This window comes from Stenella coeruleoalba (genome assembly GCF_951394435.1).
Source record: "Stenella coeruleoalba genome assembly, chromosome: 18".
Classification (NCBI taxonomy): Eukaryota; Metazoa; Chordata; class Mammalia; order Artiodactyla; family Delphinidae; genus Stenella; species Stenella coeruleoalba.
The window spans coordinates 49,019,481-49,028,359 of NC_137164.1; the positions used below are offsets into that span (position 1 = coordinate 49,019,481).

Here is an 8,879-nt window from a genome sequence, read left to right on the forward strand (position 1 = left end):
TTACTAAATCTGTTCGCGCTTTTACCCTTTCGTTAAACCAAATTTCTTTGTAAATATATTCCGAGTGCACTTTCACGTATATGCAGAACTTTACATGCATTCGTAAGTGTAATTAGGGCACATCTGCTTTTTCAAATGCTGTCCTTTATTTATTGTTTTTCTTTGTATGTTGGCTCCATCACCACCTGGTCTCCCTTCCACCCATATAATCCTTTACTTAAAGGAATCTTTGTGGGCACCTAGGATGTGTTCTTGCATACTTTCTGCAAGCTCCTTAGTCATAATTTGCATATACAAGCACAGTTGTATAGGGAGTTTTGCATTGGTTTGTTGTATACAAAAACCAGCATCATATTAATCATACTTCTTGATCTTGTTTTTCCGCTCACCATTTTTTTGTGGAAATCACTCCAAGTCAAAAGGTTGACTTCTCATCCATTCTTTTTACTGACTGCATTATGTTTCACGGTGCGGATATATAATTCAAGGTTATCATATTTTTCTGTATTGTCGGGGGAGATAGCTTTTAAATGCCATCCAAATAATTACATTTTAAAATACCTCCAAAATTATTTTTAATTTTTAAATGCCACTAAAATAATCATGATTCAATTGCCAATAAGACAGACTTATACAAGCGTGTTTTCATGTACTGCTCATGTACTGATTTCATGTATTTTTAGTTTGATCAGCTATCAATACTAAGAAGCTAATTAGACTTGGGCACATTACAGGGAGAAACTGGAGACTTCTATTGCTCATACTGTACCTCCTCCCTGCCCCCCCAGAAGTAATTAAAGATTTCAGCTTCACCATCCGGGCAGGAGAACTGGCAGGTAAATACCCACATTTAAATTATCATTCCAAATGAAACTAGTTTGGGCCGGTTTCCATTGCACACTCATTCAATAACAAAGTTCTGCCAACTTGGGATTACTCTTTTATATGCCTCCAGTCTGCTTCTATCAACGTTCTGTTTCCTTCACCCCTCCTTTCATATTATCCCAAGTTCAAAACACTTTCTCGCTCTCTTCTCCTATGCTTTTCCTACCTAAATGGCTCAGGCATTTTTCCTTGGCGGGCTAATCCTCTTTCTTTGTACCATGCTTCCCGAATGTCCCCTAGGCCTTCACCTCAGTAGGATCTCTGGTTCCTACTCTTCACCACAGGCTCCACCACAAAAATCACTCTCCTGATTGTTAAGCAGTGATTAAGTTTGAATTGTGGGAATAACTGTTGACTTTCTTTCCTCTTGCATGCGTGTACCAAAGCCCTGAGGGCACCCTGTATTGTCTTACTCATCTTTGTGGGCCCAGAACCCAGCGCAGTTCATGGGGACTTCTATGCAGCAAACGCTCAGGAGATGTTTGTTGGGCTGAGAATGTTCGTTGCGTTGAGAATCGTGGCACCTCCAGTTTGGCTCACAAAGTCAGTCACTTGTCCCTATATGTGGGTTCCACACATACTTTAGTCACCAGCTCCCTGTGAAGCATCTCCTACCTTTGTTTCCTCCTTCCCCTCTCCTTCTTCCACTCCCTTCGCTCCTTGTTATTCCTCTCCTGTGCTCTTGTACACAGGTTCTCTGGGTAGCAGTCCTGCTTCCTCTATCTCTTCAACCATGTGTATTTAACAGAAACTGTCCAGATCTTAGCTCTGGCTTTGTCACTTCCCTGGTCAAAAACCTTCAGTGCTTTCAGCCAATTGGATAAAACCTAACTTCACAGCCTGGCTTTCAAATGTCCCCCGTGTGCTGGTACCAAGTGTCTATCCAGGCTTAACTATACCACCCTACACTCTCTTGTCACATACTGGACATTGTGTATTTTCACTTTCTGTATTTGCAGATTTTAGCTATAATGCGTGCTTTATTTATTTCCTTTTTTTTTTTTTTTTTGGCACCTTAAATATAGACTCATCTCTGTTGTTGATAACTTAACCATTCTGGAGATCTTGAAGATCACTATCAGATCCCACAAGACCTGCTTTGATTTCTTACACCCAGATGTCACTCTCTTGCCACTAAGTCCGTTGCTTTTTGTTTATGCCACTCTTCTGGTTCCTTTTATGTTATATATATAAATATATAATTATATTTTTATTTATTACATTAAATATGACATTATCATATAAATTATTTGCTATATATAATTATATATACTACATATATTTTATATATAATCATTTATATATATATACATACCCAGATACATGTACAGATGTAATATATTTGTTGTTCCTTTTAGTATATGTACATTTGATTAGTAGATTGTAACCCTTTTAGAGACCATGCTTTATTGATCTTTGTTTCTTGCATTATATGCTTCAAATAGGTTTCTTGAACATAATAAAATTTTTAAAGAACAATGTAACTATTTCTTACAAAATCCCCAGTAACTTTGGGCCAGCTTTAACAACATTTAATGGAAGAAAACTAAAGCCAGATCTTCATGACTAAAAGTCTGGTATGAGAAAATGTTTTGTTCTAAGAACTTTCTAAATTTAAACAAGAAGTCATCTTTACCTGCATATTTTAAGTAATACTCATGGATATCAAATAGTATTTCAGTGAGTTATTCCCTATTAACCAATATCTTGGGACAATAACGAGCGGGAGTATTTTTGGCATATTCCCAATTTTCTAAGACATACTAATCCATATGCCGCCTCCATTGTTGAAAAATGAGATGTGATACTTACATTCATAGGGCATGGAAATGCCAGACCAAGGCATTTTTCCCCATTTAAAAAAAAACTTGTTCCTTCTCAAGTTTAAGGAAAAAACTAGCTGCATCTTGACCTAAGTAAAAACATGTGCTGTATAAGTCTTTGTTATGTACAATTATTGCTTTCTTAGGATAAATTTTTAAAAAGAAAACAATTCACTCAAATAAATGAATTTTTCATTTCCTCCAGATTCATTTATTATAAGCAAGAAATTTGCAAGCCAAAATGAATCAAAGGACAGGAAGAGCCTCTCACGATTACAGGATTGGAGAAGGACTTTTACATTGTAACAGTAACAGGTATATGTATATGTATATATAATCAATTTTTTCACCAACATTTATTATACAAAGTTGTACTAACAGATACCTTTTTTGTTTCTGTATATTAATTTCTTTGCTCACTTCAGGGGATGTCTTTGAAAAATAAAACAAAACCAAAATAAATAAAAAACAAGGAACTCTACTAATTGATCTACTATTATTCTCCTAAATTCCTGATGTGTCTGGATCTGAGCCAAAGTCAACATGGGCATCATTTCACAGAGAATATGCTGAGATGTGATTTTGAAAACTCTGAAATCCTAGGGCTTTTGCTCTTATTCTTACAAGGAAAACTTTGGCAATTATTGAGAATCTCATAGATGCTAGAACAAGAAGTAGGATTGAATCTTGACTGATGACTCTTTCCTAAACCTTAAAATACAAGTCAGGGTGTGAATTAGCTCCTGTCATAGGAAAAATGACTCAAACATGACCTGTGTATTTAAAAGGGCCCAAGAAAAGGAGATAATGCAATAGATAGTTATATTCTTTAAAATTGATTAAAGGGTTTTAGAAAGAGGTTTATTTTCTTTGGTTGAGGGACCAGAGTTTAACCTGGCACAGGGTTTCTCCTGGATCAGAAAGCAAAGACCTTTTCTCCTCATTCATTGCTTAGTACGATTCATTTTGTTTTTCATGGCCTTCTGCCTTATTTTGACCACAATACAAACAAGTACGCAATCAAACAAACAAATGAACGCAAAACCCCCAGAACATCTTGTACATGAAAAGATCAGCATAATTTACTATAGCATTACTAAACTTTTGAAATACGACTATCATGTAAATATGCCAATATCCCATCATCAGAAAATGTATTTCCAGGCTAAAAACCTGAATTCAAGTACAACTATAGAACAAGATTAAAATTGATATCAAACACACAGAAACAGTCGTTACATATTTAAGTCACATTTAATCACATGTTTCAGAATATATTTTTCTGCAGAACTAGGTTTAGTGAGAGTAGCCTTGATTTTTAATTGCTTTTGTTCAAATACTCCTCCTGGAAAATTATTGCAGTAACGACTTATGTCAATATCTAAAATTCTGGAATATTTTTGATCAATGTGTATTTTAATTGGTGATATATTTAGGGACCTCACCATGCATACTCTTCCTGGGTGTGTTTCTGCAGACTCTGAATTAGCAAATGGCTAGAGCCTGGAGATAAGGGTTTGGGCTTGGCTCTGTCCCTAGTGGTTGTACGACTTCAGGTCTTATATTGCTCCTCTGCATATGTGAACATCTATCAATCTGTTAATTCTCTTTTTCCTGGGAATATACATGGAAAACAGCTCAACCTGGATGTGGCCCTCAGGTGATTTCTGATGTCCTCTGCTCCTCCTAACTTTATGAGTGAACATATCACACCTTTCATGTGTTGCTTAGCAGGGACTTTCCAGACCCCACTTGTGGCTTAACGTCCATTCTCTTGATCTTAGAAAGGCTGAGAACCATGATATTGCTTTGATGATCTTTCCTGAGGGTGGGTTCACAGTTGGTGACAGATTCTTATCCTCAGACAGACACAGTCCTATATGAAAAGGTTTAACCAAGGTGTGAATGGACTTGGTTCCAGGTCAGAGTAGTTCTACACTGCATGGACCCTGGAGGATGGGAGCAAATCAATGATCAGACAGCCCCACTAGCTGGAAATTAGGTTCTTAAGGTAGGTATTAGTATGAGACAACATTTCCCCAGATCTGTGACATTGAGAATGTTTATGATGTGACTCCTCCCACCCCTCCTTCCACTGCTCAATACATAATTATTTATGAGGGATCTTGTTTATTTAAATTTGATTTTTGCTACCTTTGGCTACCAGGCTTGTAAGTAATGGGAGTTTGTATTTTCCTACTGCTACACAACTGGATAGTACTTCAAATTATCAGAAGTGTGACTCCTGAAAAACTAGGCTGAGTCTCATGTACTCTTTGCTATTTTGATTTTTTAAAATCTCTAGATTACAAGGGAACATTTTAAAAAAGTTTTATATCAAATCTAATTTTCTCGAGACAATCCACAAATTAGTGTCTGTTCCAAATTTTACCTCATAAAGACATACTAATGAATAAAATGACTCCTAAATACAAATCACGCTCCCTCTGGCTAATAAACTATAATCACCTCTGTGTAGAAACAGGGGTTCTTTATGTTCCCTCTGACCTTGGGCTGCTTCTGCTTCTTGGGCCATTTTACTGTTTCCAACCCTCCCTCTCAATGTCAGCTTATCCTTAGGTGCTAATTAAAATGGCAGGTGTTAAATTTATCATTAGCACGTTTCAGCTACTGCTCTGAGCGCAGAAGTCCCTCAAGTGATTCTTTGTTCCTCCCAATATAATCCCTCTTTCTCCATACATTTTCTCTGCTTCTTTTCCCCAGTAGTTCTAACTGCTTCTTAAAGAGAAAGCAGATAACCTAGCATGCTGTCCCAGCTGTTCCTCATTTATTTCTCAGGCTTGTTCCCTCTGAGTAAACAATACAACCATATTTTTTCTTTTAGTGATGGGCCAGCCGTTTATTTATTTTAAGCGTTTTGGAAAAAGAAAACAAAACAAACCTCTGTTAAACAGATTTTGAACATCCCTCTTTCAAACTCCATGGTATCCAAGTAGACATATGGACACACATTTTTTAAAAGTATTTATTATATATTTTTGTGGTAAGAACACTTAACCTGAGATCTACCCTCTTAAAACTTTGAAGTGTTGTTAATATAAGCACTATGTCGTACAGCAGGTCTCTGGCTCTTGTTCATATTGTATAACTAACATTTTAAACTCGTTCGACAGAAACTCCTATTTCCCCTCCCCCGAGTCCTTGACAACCACTATTCTACTCTCTGTTTCTATGAGTTTGACTATTTTAGATACCCCATGTAAGTGGAACCATGCAATATTTCTTCTTCTGTGTCTGGCTCATCTCACTTTGCGTAACGTCTTCCAGGTTCATCCTTGCTGTTGCAAATGGCAGCGTTCTTTTCTTTTTCTTTCCTTTTCTTTTTTTATTGAAGTATAGTTGTATTCTTTTTCAGATTCTTTTCCCTTATAGATATTACAAAATATTGAATATAGTTCCCTATGCTATACAGTAGGTGCTTGTTGGTTATCTATTTTACATATAGCAGTGTGTATATGTTAATCCCAAACTCCTAATTTATCCCTGCCCCCTTTTCCCCTTTGGTAACCATAAATTAGTTTTCTGTCTGTCGGTCTATTTCTGTTTTGTAAATAAGTTCATTTATATCTTTTTTTTTCAGATTCCACATATAAGCGATATCATGTGATATTTGTCTTTCTCTGTCATACTTCACTGATTATGATAATCTCTAGGTCCATCCATGTTGCTGCAAATGGCATTTTTTATGGCTGAGTAGTATTCCATTGCATATATATACCACATCCTCTTTATTCATTCATCTGTCAATGGACATTGAGGTTGCTTCCATCTCTTGGCAGTTATAAATAATGTTTCAGTGAACATTGGGGTGTATGTACAAGGGAATCCCCATAAGGTTATCAGCTGGTTTTTCAGCAGAACCTTCTTCTTTTTAAAGGCAGAATACTATTCTATGTATGTACATAACACATTTTCTGTATTCACTCATCCTTTGATGGACACTTAGGTTGTTTCCATACCTTGACTATTGTGAATAATGCTACGATGAACACAGGGGTGCAGATATTTCTTTGAGATCCCAGTTTCAATTCTTTTGGATACCTACCCAGGAGTAGATTGTATGGTAATTCTATTTTCATTTTTTTGTGGAACCGCCGTACTGTTTTCTCTCGGGCTCCCACTCCCCCACTGGATGTTGCTGGACTATTTCCCACCTGCACTGTGTTAGGAAAAGTTGGAGAGAGGATATTACTGTCTCCAGTATAGGCAGAGCCAGTGTTTTTAAGGATTGTCTTGTCCCTGAAGGAGCCAGGTGAATGGAGAGGAAACTGAAGGTCAGTAGATGGCTAAGGCATCCAATATTTAGCAATTCCTGAACTTTACATGACAAACAAATTTGCCACATTTGAATGGCACTTAGGGTTTGAACCAGACCCCTTAATTTCTCTTCGGGCTGTGTTTCTCAAACTTGTCTACACCTCAGAGCCACCTGAGGGTTTTTCAAAACTACCGATGCCCGTGTTTCACCTGCAAAGGCTGTGACTTAGACAGGGCTGTGACCTGGGCTTTGGAATTCTTAAAGGTCCCCAGGAGAATCTATCATGAAGCAAATGTTGAAAATCAGCGTTTTATCTCAGTTTACCCTGCCGCCTATGTGGAACAGGAACCAGAAGCAAGAATAAGGCTTTACAACTACGGCCCAGGAGAATTTCACTTTGTACCTGGGCCCTCGGGATAAAAGAGACACTTCGGCCTCAGATGCGGTGATTCTGATCTTTGTTTAAATGTATCCAGTGGTTGCTTGGGTCCCACCAGTCAATTTAGGGACCCCTCCTCCTGAGGAGAGGAGCTAGGAACAGCCCCAAAGTGCCTCTCCAACACCCATCCTGAGTAGGACAAGTGCAAGATCTCCTAGGGGCCAAGGCAGAAACTTGGGGAAAATAGAGAAAGAAATAGCACCCTCCTCCCAATTAGTCCCACTTCATTTGTCACATTTATTCATGAATCAAGCATATGTATGAAGTCCTGTACATTTGAGTCCCATGGATTAAATATCCCATAGGCTCTTTGCAGAGTGAGAACATGCTAAATATGTTTCTACAAGATGGATTCTTTGGGTTTTATTTCTGAACAGACAAGGTAATTGGGATTACCTGGAATAAGCAAGAAGTTTAGGCAGTCCCTTTGAGGAGGAGGAATCCTTCCCTCTGTATCAAACCATTTAGATTTAGGCAGCAAGTTCATTATTAATTAACGTATCCACTTATTTAACAAGTATTCATTGAGCATGTCCTCATGATGAGGTACAAAGAGAGGAGGCCTGTCCTTGAAGCACTTGCGGTCTTGCGGGTTGAGAAAATGATGTAGGGAGATGCTGCAGATGCTAGGAGAGGAGATGTGGAAGGGTCACAAGGAGGAAGTGGTCACAATTAATAATAATAACTGTCAAAGGTGGAATGCTTGCTGTTATCTCACGAAGCCAGTGTTCTTTCTATTCATAGTTTACAGAAGAGGAAATTGAAGTACTGGAAGCATATGGATCTTAATGAGTGCCACACAGCTTATTAGGACTATAACTAAACCAAGGTTATTGGGCCCCAGGGCTGAGTTTATATGATTAGGCCCTGGTGCTTGATGGTGTGTATGTGTGCAAGTCTGCATGATGAGAGAGTCCTTTTTTCTAGGTAACATAGGTGACAAGCGCAATTCGGGAAGAGAAAGCTGCATGAGAAGGTCTAAAGAGAATCATAGAAACTTTTGGGGTTCCAGTGTGTAAGCACTTATAGATGAATGAAGTTGAGAGTTCCAGGTGGGTGGGAAAGCACAGCAAGAAAACATAGCTGTGATGGGAAACACTATATAATGGAACTAAAATTGAATTTTAACCTATAGTATATGCAGATACCTTGAATGAATCTAAGTAGGGCAGAGCTTAATCCATTTTGTGTCTTAGGAACAAGTAGGGATGAACGGCAGGGAGTTGAAATGGCATCGGAAAAGTCGATCAGGCGATTCCTGAATTAAGGCACTTTGGAGAGACGAGGGTCTGAATGAAGGTAGGAATAGTGGAGAGAAAGTAGTGAAGATAGATAGAATATGTTAAAGAATTAGAATTTATGACTCAGATTATTAGTGAGAAATCAGATATGGGGGCAGGGGAAAGAGAGCCGACTAGGATTGTTGAGTGTATGGGGTGATATTGACCCATTC

General features: G+C 38.0%; 1 long non-coding RNA gene across 3 annotated transcripts in view; it reads left to right on the top strand.

Moving 5' to 3' along the window:
* The window catches only part of LOC307176876, a 166,578-nt gene extending 161,881 nt beyond the window's left edge, over positions 1-4,697 (top strand). For 2 of the 3 annotated variants that reach the window (XR_013824924.1, XR_013824926.1), the window contains exons 2-4: positions 684-836; positions 2,914-3,023; positions 4,630-4,697. This is a non-coding gene — a long non-coding RNA (uncharacterized lncRNA). The remainder of the gene's footprint in view (positions 1-683; positions 837-2,913; positions 3,024-4,629) is intronic. The other variant, XR_013824925.1, reaches the window with a different exon arrangement.
* Positions 4,698-8,879: the final 4,182 nt, after the last annotated feature.